At 38.1% G+C, this 13,707-nt stretch overlaps 1 protein-coding gene across 1 annotated transcript in view; it reads right to left on the bottom strand.

Moving 5' to 3' along the window:
• Positions 1-9,769, bottom strand: part of glis2b (GLIS family zinc finger 2b) — a 64,818-nt gene extending 55,049 nt beyond the window's left edge. The window contains exon 1 of the mRNA XM_079827370.1: positions 9,632-9,769. The gene's annotated coding sequence lies outside the window, so the exon portion shown is untranslated. The remainder of the gene's footprint in view (positions 1-9,631) is intronic.
• Positions 9,770-13,707: the final 3,938 nt, after the last annotated feature.

Raw genomic sequence — 13,707 nt, 5'->3', positions numbered from 1 at the left:
ATAGATGTTTTAGTCATGGAATTCAATTAAACAGTGATTTTACTGGCCATTAAAGGAACACGCCGACTTTTTGGGACTTTAGCTTATTCGCCGTATCCCCCAGAGTTAGATAAGTCCATACACACCATTCACATCTCCGTGCCATAACTCTGTCTGACGCACCCACCGCTAGCCTAGCTTAGCACAAAGACTGGAGGTAAATGGCTCCAGCTAGCCTACTGCCTGAAAATAGGCTAACTTCCGTCAACATAACCAACAGGCGCTGTGTAATATCATTGCGCCGCTGCCCTCATAGTACAGCACAAAGTTCCTTGATTATTACGCAGGAATGAGAATATAGTTCCTAGCCATATCGGTCTAGAAAATCGCCACTTTTCATTTTCCGTCGGTCTTAGTACACAATGTAACTATACACATCACAACATGTAAACAGGAAAATGTTGGCTTTATTTTGTGACTTATTGAGCTGTAGGCTAGCTGGAGCCATTTACCTCCAGTCTTTGTGCTAAGCTAGGCTAGTGGTGTGTGTGTCAGACAGAGTTATGGCACGGAGATGAGAATGGTGTGTATGGACTTATCTAACTCTGGGGGATACGGCGAATAAGCTAAAGTCCCAAAAAGTCGGCATTTTCCTTAAAGTTTTCTTAACCCTCATTCTTCCCTCTGGTAATTTTCGGGTCATTAATTTTTTTTTTAATTGAGTGTTTATCTGAGTGGTCCAAGACCCTAGGACTTTTGTCGTACTTGAACCATGAATACACAAAAAAACATTGACTGGATTCGAGGAGTTTTGTGGTTGAAATTTTAAAAAGTAACAAATCCTTCCCTCACGGGTCAATTTGATTAATGGAATGCGAGGAATGAAAAACCTAAAAATGCCCAAAATTCAAACTAAAAATGCTAAAACTTAACCAAAAAATGATTGTATAATCAGTGGGCGCTTAAGCCCCTGCCCCTTTAATCGTGAAAGTGCCGTTTTCGATCGTACCGCAGTGTCCCGCGAATGCAATTTTTCCTCAAGAGGTCGGCAGAGACACCAAACGTAAGATATTTTGAGCTGAATTAAAAGGGTTATGCATGAAATTGTGAGTTATTTTGAATTTAAGTTGAAAGAATGTGATGAATGTGCTTACATTTTTATTGATTAAATCTAGTAATTTAAAGGTAAATCAAATAAAAAAATATCCATCAAATTGCATGAAAAACAGAAAAAATATTGTTAAAATTTAATGAAATAAGCTTTCTGGACAAAAAAAAATTAAGTATAATTTTAGGGCTTCGTGTCATTTTGTAGTCTTGGGAAGGATTTGTTACAAAGTACAAGGGAGGGATGAGGGAAAGACCAGTTTTGTGACTCTTCCTTGGTCTCGTGACTCATTTGAAGACAGAGACATTTTTACTAGTCTCTGATTTAGTAGCAGAAGCAGCGAGTTGGATTCATTCATTCACTGTGAATCACTTCAAACTCCTTTTTTCAATGAGTCAACTCAACTCTATTTGTTTGCATTGAAAATTCTGCATTCTGCATTTTTTTTATAAACATAAAAAAATCTTACCGACCTCAAACTTTTGAAAGCCAGTACATGTTGCTAAATATTGTTGTTTAGCATTTTTTTGTTGTTATATTGACGGATATAAATGTAAATATTTAATTAAAATAGTTTTTCATTTATTTTTTGCTACGCTTTTAACTGTTTTAGTTTCTCAACAATACTAAAAAAAAAGTAGCGTTTAGTGGGTTTCTTTAAAACCATTTTAGAGGAAAAACAAATATCAAGACATATGTTGACTATCATCAAAAGTCAGAAATGTACAGTAGTGGCCGAAAGTGATGTCCAGAAGGCATATTTGTTTTAAATAACCCAACAAGTTCAATTAAAGCATCAAAATATGAGGTAAGAAAAAAAAAAACAACATTAATTATTTAGCAAAAAAAGGCAAACTACAGCTACAGGTTCTATTCACTACGCAACAAATGCAGAGAAAAACAAAAAGCATTCATTGACTACAACATAATCAGTTATTAATATTTAATTTAGCATGTGTTGATCATTTCTTTGACAGTCTGGCCAAAAACGATGTTGCACAATTTGGTTATATTGCATTATCACAAATTCAACAATTGATTCCAAGCAACAACTACACAATATTTGAATAAAGGATGAAGATGTCAATTTTCCTTGGCCGAACACCTCTAAGTAAACAATAACCTTTCCAAACCCAAGGTAAATTCCTCCCAAGTAATCAATAGTGTCTCTTTATCTCATAAGTTGTGTTGCAGTACACAAAACAAGTTGCAGTGAATGCATTGAAGCGTTTACTTTTTAACCAAAAGCAAGAAAGAAACACTCCTCTTGTTTCATGGTAGAGTAGACTCCGACAAAGAGTTACAACTCACTGTAGAATTGACAGAAAGTACCAGATATTCCTATTCAACAGCCTCAGCTGTGTGCCAAAGTTAACAGGGATATATGAGAGCAATGGGACAGGATAACTGGAAAAGAGTTGAATCCTCTGATCACTTTATAATGAGGCAGAACGCATGAACATTCGCTCGTGATGTACAACTCCAGAGTAACTGTGGGTAACAGGAGATCATGGAAAGAAGGCGGCAGTCTCGGACTCTCGCACACATTGACGGGAATGGATTTGCCCGGACACGGAGCCAAGCCCAGGCCCAGACTTGAGAGAGCCATGTTTCTCTTTTTTTTAGCTCCCTCCCTGCCCTCTTTCTCTTTTCATACAGCATGCCTACTGCCGTTTTATTCGCTTATTGTGTTGCGTTATTGTGGCTGTACTGGAAGATCCAGGCCGTTGGCTTTGCAAGTAAATAATAATAATAACCAGCTGTGCTTCCAGTTTAACTGCTGAAGCCCTTGGCCCGTTATGATCCAGCGCACAGCTTATTGCTAACAGCTTACAGTTGGAAAACAATTGTGGTGATGTGGCTCCTCGATTCAGAGTCATGCAGCAAAGGCTTGAACCATTCTCACGATTCTTCAACTTTACTAGTCAATCCGATCATTGTGAGTTATTACACTACCAGCCAAATGTGTTCACACCTTTTCATTCTTTACTAGTACTATATTTGCCATCTTAGAAGAACTGTCATGTCCTCAAACTTTGGAATACAAATGGACGTTTGGGAATATAGTGACTTTCTTAAAAGAGCTTCTTTTTTGTCTATAGAGTCCAGCTCTGGACATTCATCAACCATTGAATAAGAAGCAAGCACTCTTGCTGGCTAATTTTTCTTCATTATCTGGTCAATGCCATATATCTGTCATTCATAATTCATAACCTTTGACCTAAGGATTTCTTGTGCTGTTCTGTTCTGTTTATATATATTTTTTTGTCAAACTTCCTCTCGTTTTATTGCAGTGGTCGTAAGGAGAAAGTACGTGGCTAAAAGGCATAAAAGAAAACAGAAAGTGGAAAGAAGTGAGCGGTGTGGACGCAGTCTGTGTTTATTTTGGAGGGGATTGCACCGGAGCCCAGGCCATTGGCGGCTCAGGGACGTAGGGACGGGTGGTGTGGACCATCCTCTGATGTCCCGTGAAGGTGCAGAGGGGGGAGAGAGAGAGAGCGAGGGGTCCTCGGGCTGGGGCGGGACCAGGCTCTGCGCAGCAGGGAGGATGTGAGCGAAACGTTCCAAGAGGAAACGGTGAGGCCACGCTGTGATTAGTGGTTGCAGTTTAACTGCAGAAAAATGCATGGTCCAAGCCCAGCGAGAGAGGGTGGTTTCACTGGTCTCACCGAGCCTGTGTGACTCAGGGTCTCTCTGCACCGGACCGGAGTTTTGTTCGCTTTTCTTCATCGCTTTTCTCTTTTTCGCAATTGCCTTTAAAGCAGCATTTTGTGGCATTTCCAAGCATTTAAAAATGGGGGTTTCCAGCTTTTAAATGTACATTTTGCTTTTATCCAAAAGCAATTCATCATAGAGCCAACAATATATGTAATATACAATGCCAGGTTTATGGACCCTTTTCACGGATTTGATGACACGTTTCCACAGTTATTAACATTGTAAATCAAGCAAAGTGTTTTAATTAAAACATTTTAAATGTATGTACATTTATAACACCATACTTGACAGTTCCTTACCTTACAGAAACTGGTCAACGCTGATGCATGAGTATTAACACATATTAATACTCACAACGCAACCAAATTCAGAAACGCCCTGCAAATACTCACAATGCAACCAATTACAGAAAAACGCCTTGCAAATACTCAAACGCAACCAAATTCAGAAACCACTCCAAATACTCACAATGCAACCAAATACAGAAACAACTACAAATACTCAGAAAGCAACCAAAAACTGACACCACTGCAAATACTCACAAAGCAACCAAATACAGAAATGCACTGCAAATACTCACAACGTAACCAAATACATAAACCCACTGCAAATACTCACAACACAACCAAATACAGAAACCACAGCAAATACTCACAATGCAAGCAAATACAGAAACGCAGTGCAAATACTCACAACGCAACCAACTACAGAAACGCACAGCAAATACAGAAACGCACTGCAAATACTCACAACGCAACCAAATACAGAAAAGCACTGCAAATACTCACAACGCAACCAACTACAGAAACGCACTGCAAATACTCACAACGCAACCAACTACAGAAACGCACTGCAAATACTCACAACGCAACCAACTACAGAAACGCACTGCAAATACTCACAACGCAACCAAATACAGAAAAGCGCTGCAAATACTCACAATGCAACCAAATACAGAAACGCACTGCAAATACTCACAACACAACCAAATACAGAAACCACTGCAAATATTCACAACACAACCAAATTCTGAAACGCATGGCAAATACTCACAACGCAACCAAATACAGAAACCACTGAAAATACTCACAACGCAACCAAATACAGAAACGCATGGCAAATACTCACAACGCAACCAAATACAGAAACCACTGCAAATACTCACAAAGCAACCAAATACAGAAATGCACTGCAAATACTCACAACGTAACCAAATACATAAATCCACTGCAAATACTCACAACACAACCAAATACAGAAACCACAGCAAATACTCACAATGCAAGCAAATACAGAAACGCACTGCAAATACTTACAAGGCAACCAACTACAGAAACGCACAGCAAATACAGAAACGCACTGCAAATACTCACAACGCAACCAAATACAGAAAAGCACTGCAAATACTCACAATGCAACCAAATACAGAAACGCACTGCAAATACTCACAATGCAACCGAATACAGAAACCACTGCAAATACTCACAACGCAACCAAATACAGAAACGCACTGCAAATACTCACAATGCAACCAAATACAGAAACCACAGCAAATACTCACAACACAACCAAATACAGAAACGCATGGCAAATACTCACAACGCAACCAAATACAGAAATGCATGGCAAATACTCACAACACAACCAAATACAGAAACCACTGCAAATACTCACAACGCAACCAAATACAGAAACCACTGCAAATACTCACAACACAACCAAATACAGAAACGCACAGCAAATACTCACAACACAACCAAATACAGAAACCACTGCAAATATTCACAACACAACCAAATTCTGAAACGCATGGCAAATACTCACAACGCAACCAAATACAGAAACGCATGGCAAATACTCACAACGCAACCAAATACAGAAACGCATGGCAAATACTCACAACGCAACCAAATACAGAAACCCACTGCAAATATTCACAACACAACCAAATTCTGAAACGCCCTGCATATACTCACAACGCAACCAAATATTGAAACACCCTTCAAATACTCACAACGCAACCAAATACAGAAACGCAATGCAAATACTCACAATGCAACCAAATTGCAACCAAATACTGAAACGCAATGCAAATACTCACAACATAACCAAATACTGAAACGCCCTGCAAATACTTACAATGCAACCAAATGCTGAAAGGCCCAACAAATACTCACAATGCAACCAAATACAGAAACACTTTGAAAATACTCAAAACGCAACCAAATACAGAAACCACTGCAAATACTCACAACGCAACCAAATACAGAAACACACTGCAAATACTCACAATGCAACCAAATACTGAAACACGCTGCAAATACTCACAATGCAACCAAATACTGAAACACGCTGCAAATACTCACAATGCAACCAAATACTGAAACATGCTGCAAATACTCACAACCAAATACAGAAACACACTGCAAATACTCAAAAGGCAACCAAATGTCTACTCATCAGTGGTGTTGTTGATGACCTGAAAGGTGAATTTTTTTCTCTATTTTAGCATCCTGATCATATGTGCGTTGTGAGTATTTGCAGAGCATCTCTGTATTTGGTTGCATTCTGAGCGCATCTGTTGTCAAACTAATGAAAATGTTTTCTTAATTTGCTGGTGTTTTTTTCAATTCTCATTTGTTTCCTCAGTTGCAGCGCATTGAGCTCTCTTGGCCACTGTACATTTGACATCTTTCTGTCTTCTGACAAATGTTTGTAATCAGTCTTTTTTTTTTCCTTTTGGAAAATCAAACAATCGTTATCATGGATTTTTTGTTTTTTGTATTGGGTTTTTTTGGTGTTTTTTGGTATTATAGTATTTTCTGATTTTTGTTATTTATACTATTTTAAACAAAATATCAAACCCGTAATAATCAATTTTTACAAAATAATTTATTTTAGACAGCACTGCATTCCGATACAAGTATTCTTTATTGTTTTTCATCTAAAACTCAAAATGTTTCCGGAATCTCTGATCGCTTTAGTGAGGAATTCCACGTTCCAGGAATCTTTCTCCGGTCTTTGTTAAATTCCCCAGCCGCACTGACCTCCCAGACCCTCCTCCCACCTTTTAGCAAATGCTAAACATTTATTCCAAGTGGATGTCAGCTGTCTCTGTCCTGAAGTAATGCAGAAGACCATCTGAAATTCCCACCACCGAGACAATCTCATACTCTCAATTCCATTGCAGAACTCTCCTGAGGTTGTAAATCTAGCCCACGTGGAGGATCACGGGTGTCGCTGTTAAGGCTGAATGCCCTGTATGGGTTGCAGCCTCTAAATAAATACTTTAAGGGTTGTTTAATTGTGGCTTCAAAAAAACCATAAAGCAAATTACTTAGTGCTACTAGATATTTAACAACCAACAGAGACACCCAAGAATGCACTTTTGGTGTGCAGACTAGCAATTACGAAGAGAAAATGGCACAAATAAAAAGTAACCGTTGACTCAAAATTAAAGAAGTGTCATCATTTACCCGCGTCTTTCCAAATATTAAATATTCTTTCAGAATATGTTATGCTGAATGTCCATAGTTGTCTTCATAATGGTGACTGACAAAGAACAAAAAATATGATATACTATATTTCAAGTCTTACAATGCCGTTGTGCGAGGAACAGATCCCTTTTAAGAGAAAATCGTCCCTGTTTTATCTCTTGAATCTGATTGAATCTAAAATATACATGTCCCAAAATGGGATTTTCAATGCCATAGAAAAATTATTTTGGGTTCCTCAAAGAACCTGTCAGTGAACCGTTCTAAAAAGAACCTTTTTTTCTTATCGTAAAGAACATTTTAATAATCTGAAGAACCGTTTTCTACTACAAAGAATCTTTTGTACATTAGAAAGGTTCTATGGATGTTAAAGGTTCTTCATGTCAATAAAAACCTTTATTTTTAAGAGTGTGCGCACCAATTTTGGTATCAATGATTTTTTCATTGGTTCTTGCATGTCTTGTCACTGGCATGACACGTATTGACTTTCTGTCTTTAAATAAAATGGGATAGTCATGATGTTGTTCCAAACCTGTATGACTTTAGTGGGACACTAAAGAAGATATCTGGAGTCCAAACAACACTGGACCCCATTGACTTTCATTGTATGGACAAAAAAAAAAGAAATCTACTTTTATGTTCCACAGAAGAAAGAAAGCCACAGGGGTTTGGAATGACATGAGGATGAGTAAATAAATGGATGAACTAACCCTTTAAATATTGGTCTGTTTCTCACACAATGCTATCATATAGGATTTTTTTTGTTGTCCTTTATGCAGTTTTATAGACTCAGCGTTTGATCATGGTGCTGGCGTCCCATTGATTCATGGGTAAAACTCTCCCAAACATCTTCAAACGCCAGCTAAAGCCAAGCGCTTCTTTTGGTCTTTTATCGAATGTTGTGTTTAGGCGCTGCAGTGTGCACACATAAGAACGTGTCCTAAGCCTCTGCGTATTCTTTCTGTTTGGCCCCACGTTTGAGTAAAGACCGGACTGGGGCCCCTCTTTAGTCACTGAGCATTAGAGAGCGTAATGGGCATGAATTCACAGAAGCGCTTCAGGGTGGGTCATATTTGGCAAAGCATTCTGAGCATCGAGAGGAACAAGCGGTATATTCACTGGCCAGACCCCTCACAAAAGTACGCCAAAGCCTCGGTGTGCCAAGATCTCCGATTTCTGCAGCGTTCAGCTCTGCTTTAGCATACGAAGCGTCACTTCATATGTGAGCCAGAAGCATTTGCAGCGTTCTCTTTTTGAGCACATCGTGAAACAGACAGTCCTATGGCAGAGCCAAAAAAACACAAGTCAATGCCAGCACGCACAGCTGGAGGAGGACGAACGGTGAAGTGAGGACTCGACGGCAATAATACGAGATGTTTGCACAGCAGCATAAGGCAGAAAGCTGTGCACACACACACACGTGAGAGTGTGAGATTGACAATCTGTCTGTTTGATGACATCTGGCAAGTTTGGGTCACTTTAGGGACATCTCAATCAAGAATATGAAGAGTGATTTCATGTTACTCCACAACAACAAAAAAAGCAGGTTATAAAACATAACACGAAGAGGTCAAATGTCATGCAAACCATTGCACAAAATACACAGGCTTGAGTTTCAATAAAGCCAATCATTAATCTCAAATGCATCCAGGTAAACCAAATTGAATCAATCCGCCCTGTGCACAACCTTTATTCGAGAGCGTTTTTGTCCCCCTCCCCGGTGTGAGATGCCCCTCTCACAGTTGGTTAACTATGTCCTGGCAGGCATCTCCTTTATCAATGGCCCCATGTGTAGCAGCCAATGAGGACGGGCTCCGTTCCAAACCACATCTCAATGTGCTCACAATTAAGCACAGGGACACTGGAATTGCCTAATTGGATGATGGCTGCTTTATGTCCAGGCCTAGAGCACTATGGACAAACAATAACAGTAACTTTGCCAGAGTGCATCATATTCGGATGCATTGCGTTCGCTTCTTTATTTCACGCATGAGTCAAGTGTTTCATTTGAATCATTGTCAAGCACTCCAAATGACAACAAACTCATCACATGATCCTAGATTTACAACGTGCTTCCAGACAGGCTGTCTGCTATTGAAGTGCATTAGTGGAAGCCCCGTTTCTCTTTTTTTTTTGGAGGCACTACAGGCATCAACTCCTGAGAAATCTGTGGCATAAGCCGAGAACACACTCCCGGAAAATAGGTCAGGGTCTTTATGCTACCCTAGCTGACCGTGCTCATTGGACAAAACGAAATGTGCATGCTTATATTGGCACTGGAGAGCAATGATGCAAGGTTGCCGTGCCATCTGAGTTCATTAGACTGACTTACCTTGTGTAAAACCTCCTGGATATATGTCGTTGGCCCAGCACCGGTCTCCACCTTAAACTTTCCAGGGGGAATGTTCGATCCAATTCCTTTGGATTGCAAAATAAGGTCTCAGTTTTTTAAGGAAGGCCCAGCTGGTTCTGCAGAAGGACCTGTAAGACACTGTCACCAGTGGCTGAATAATCTACTGCTGTCTGAAACCATCAGACTGTTGTCTGGACGCACATGACAGTGTTGGAAAAAGCCACAAAAAAAAAAAACTCGAGACTTGCGAGGAAGAAAAGGCGTCAATCCAGAGTGAACGCGACAGATCGGTAGTTTATGTCAGTTTCAGGCCATGGGAATATTCTCATGAAGCAGAAACCCGTTTAATGCATGCGTGTCAACACCAAGAACAGTGTCCGTACTGTTTTTATCGACCCTGGAATGACAGATTAAGAATTATGCACTGAAAGAAAAAGAGAAAAAACACACACACACACACACACAAACAAAAATGGATCGTAGTGATCGTTGTCTTGACATCAAGGTGCATCGCTTGCTGGCGGCGCTGGTCCAGAGGGGTTTTTAATGGGTGGTCGTGCGCAAAGACGATGGAGAGGAGACGTCCCCTTTTCAGATTCGTGTCCGGATGGTGTCTCCGTGTCGGGTTCGCGATTTCCTCAGGTCGTTTTCAGTCCTGGGGCCTTAATGTTGTCCTTGGAGACAGTGAGCGGTGATGTGGGTCTCCAGCACCCCGGACGCGAGCCTGTCCGTTTCTCCTCTCCTCTCCTCGGGCGCAGCGGGCGGAGGGATCAGCCCTGACTGACTGTGAGTCTGCCAGCTCAGCGCATGTGTGCTGCTCCGCCCCATCCAGCGCCGAGGAGGAGGCCGTCCTGGGCTCCCATCCAAACAAACTCCCCTCCAGCTCCCCCTCCCTCCCTCCAGCGCTCTCAACATTTTTATTGGCATGGTAATAAAGCTTTTTTTTTATTTTTTATCGCCAAAGCTTTAATAAACATTACCTCCTTAGACCCCCTTCCTTAGATCTATTCTTTTTGGTCCAGCATAGTGGACACTCTTGATTCATTTCTTTCAGATAATTCATAATATAATATAAATAAATAAAACACTCTTTGTAATATGTTTATTTATTGGTAAATAAAAAACATTTGATCAAATATATGATAATCATATAATATTATAATAAATAATATTTGCTATATGTTTCCTATGAAAACAACATGTAAAAAAATATAATATAAAAAATATATATCATTATTCAATTAAAAATATATAATATTGATTTTGTATAATATATTATACAATTGTTATTATTAGGGCTGTCAAAAGATTAATCGCGATTAATCTCATCCAAAATAAAAGTTTGTGTTTACATAATATATGTGTGTGTACTGTGTATAATTATTATTTATATATAAAAGCACACACAAGCATGTATATATTTAAGAAAAATGTATTATATTTATACATAAAATATTTATATTTATATATAATATAAATTATATAAATGTATATACAGTATATACATGCAAATATTTCTCAAATGTATACATGAATGTGTTTGTATTTATATATACATAATAATTATACAGAGTACACACAAATATATTATGTAAACACAAACTTTTATTTTGGATGTGATTAATCTTTTGACAGCCCTAGTTATTATTGAAATATAATTTGACGAATAACATTTAAAATGCTAAAATATAGGCCTATATTTAAGTGCAAACTACAATGAAAAGTAATGTTTTGTCAGCTGCATAAAATGTGCTTCATAAATGTAGTGGGTTTTGATTTTTTATTTAGGTATTATTTAAGTCAAGATATTTTATATGGAATATGTCTGAATCTACATTAGATGTGTGTGTGTGTGTGTGTGTGTGTGTGTGTGTGTGTGTGTGTGTGTGTGTGTGTGTGTGTGTGTGTGTGTGTGTGTGTGTGTGTGTGTGTGTGTGTGTGTGTGTGTGTGTGTGTGTGTGTGTGTGTGTGTGTGTGTGTGTGTGTGTGTGTGTGTGTGATTCAAGGGGACTTGTGTAACTGTGGGGACCTAAATTTGAGGTCCCCATGGGTACAAAAGCTTATAAATCATACAGAATTAGTTTTTTTTTTTTTTTTTATGTAAAAATGCAGAAAGTTTTGTGTGATAGGTTTAGGGGTAGGGTTAGGGCAAGGGGAGAGAATATACGCTTTATACAGTGTAACCATTATGTCTATGGAGAGTCCCCACAAATATGGTGAAACAGGCATGGGTAAGTGAGTGTGTGTTTGGCTCAGGCAAACCCTGTTGTGAGGACAAAGTGTCCCCACAAAGATGGCAATATTCGAAATCCTTGTCCTTGTCGGGACATTTTTTGTTCCCCTGAGGAAAACAGCCTATAAATCTGTGATAGTGTTGGATAGGTAGGTTTAGGGTTAGTGTAAGGGGATAGCATATTCAGTTTGTACACTATAAAAACATTATGTCTGTGGTCCCCATAAAACATGAAAACACAACATGAGTGTGTGTGGATTTCAGCTGAAAGGATTATGTAGGGCCTTTTATTTGTAAGTAGGCCTATAGGCCATAAACGCCATATCATGACAAGGGTTTGAATTTGCAGTATTTGCACATTTTGTTAAAGGGATAGTTCACCCAAATGAAAATGTTGTCATCATTCACTCCAAAATATCTTCTTTTGTGTTCCGCAGGACAAAGAAATTCATAAAGGTTTGGAACAACTTGAGGGTGAGTAAATGATAGAATTTTCCATTTTCAGTGAACTATTCCTTTAAGTTTATCTGTATTATGATGTTCAGATTCCATGCCCATTGAAGTTGGATTTATTAATAATCTCATATTAGGCCTATACATAGAATAACATTATATCAGATTCTCATTTTAAGGGTTTAAAAATAGTTTTATTACTTTAATTATTCTACCCTTGTTCATTTATATTTCGTTCTGAAAATATATTTCTCTTTTATGCATCCCAAAAATCTGTGGTGGCAGTTTTAATTGTAGTAGAGCTGAAGGTGACCACTAGATGGCACCTGACTAAAGCTGCACTGCTACTCAACACGAGGTCTGCTAAAGGACAAAAAAGAATTCTGTAAAACAGTATTGTGTATCTCAGACACACACACACACATTATAAAAGCAAAAAAAAAATTTTTTTTTTACCGAATACATTTCTCTCATTTGTCTGTTATCATTAACTATGATTATTCATTTCTCAGTTAGCAGCCGTTTTAATGTATTTAGTGTATTTCAGTTTTACAAATCTATATTTTTATTGTTAATAAATGTATTATTGTAAATAAATGAGCATGCGTCTAGCAGATATGTATTATTTAAAGTATTTTGTATTATTTTAATTTCGGTTATTTATTAAGTCATAAGTCTTATGTCTTTCTCAAATGCTTGACAGATTCCAAGGGGTTCGAATAATGTTTTGTCAGCTACATAAGGTAATATCTAAATTAATGTTTTCATTTATAATTTAGGTGTTATTTAAGTCAAGAAATGTAATATGTCGGAATCAATCTGACTACATTAGGACAAAACAACAGAAGTTCCTCAAAGTTACTTTTTGACTTGTTTTGTTTTAACTAAATTTTGGGTCAAATATGGACAAACCCAGCCGTTGGGTTACATTTTTGTATTATTATTTTTAACCCAACTGTTGGGCTGGGTCCATATTTGACCAAAATCTGGGTTGAAACAACCCAGCATTTTTTAGTGTGTGTGTGTGTGTGTGTGTGTGTGTGTGTGTACATTGGGTTTCCTAAACCTAAGAACTATGGAGATTTTCTGCATAATTATTCCAAAATCAATATCCTGGACCACAAAAACAAGAAATCTTGTAATGGGCAATTTATGGTCAGACAACAACCAGTATTTGTAAAAAAAAGAAAGAGAAAAAAAAAGTATATATATATATATATATTAGGGCTGTCAAAAGATTAATAGATTAATCACGATTAATCGCATCCAAAATAAAAGTTTGTGTTTACATAACATATGTGTGTGTACTCTGTTAATTATTATTTATATATAAATACACACACATTCATGTATATATTTAAGAAATATT

The sequence above is a fragment of the Gobio gobio genome (genome assembly GCF_949357685.1).
Source record: "Gobio gobio genome assembly, chromosome: 1".
Classification (NCBI taxonomy): Eukaryota; Metazoa; Chordata; class Actinopteri; order Cypriniformes; family Gobionidae; genus Gobio; species Gobio gobio.
The sequence above is the reverse complement of the archived record's forward strand: the minus strand, read 5'-3'. Positions and strand labels throughout refer to the sequence as shown.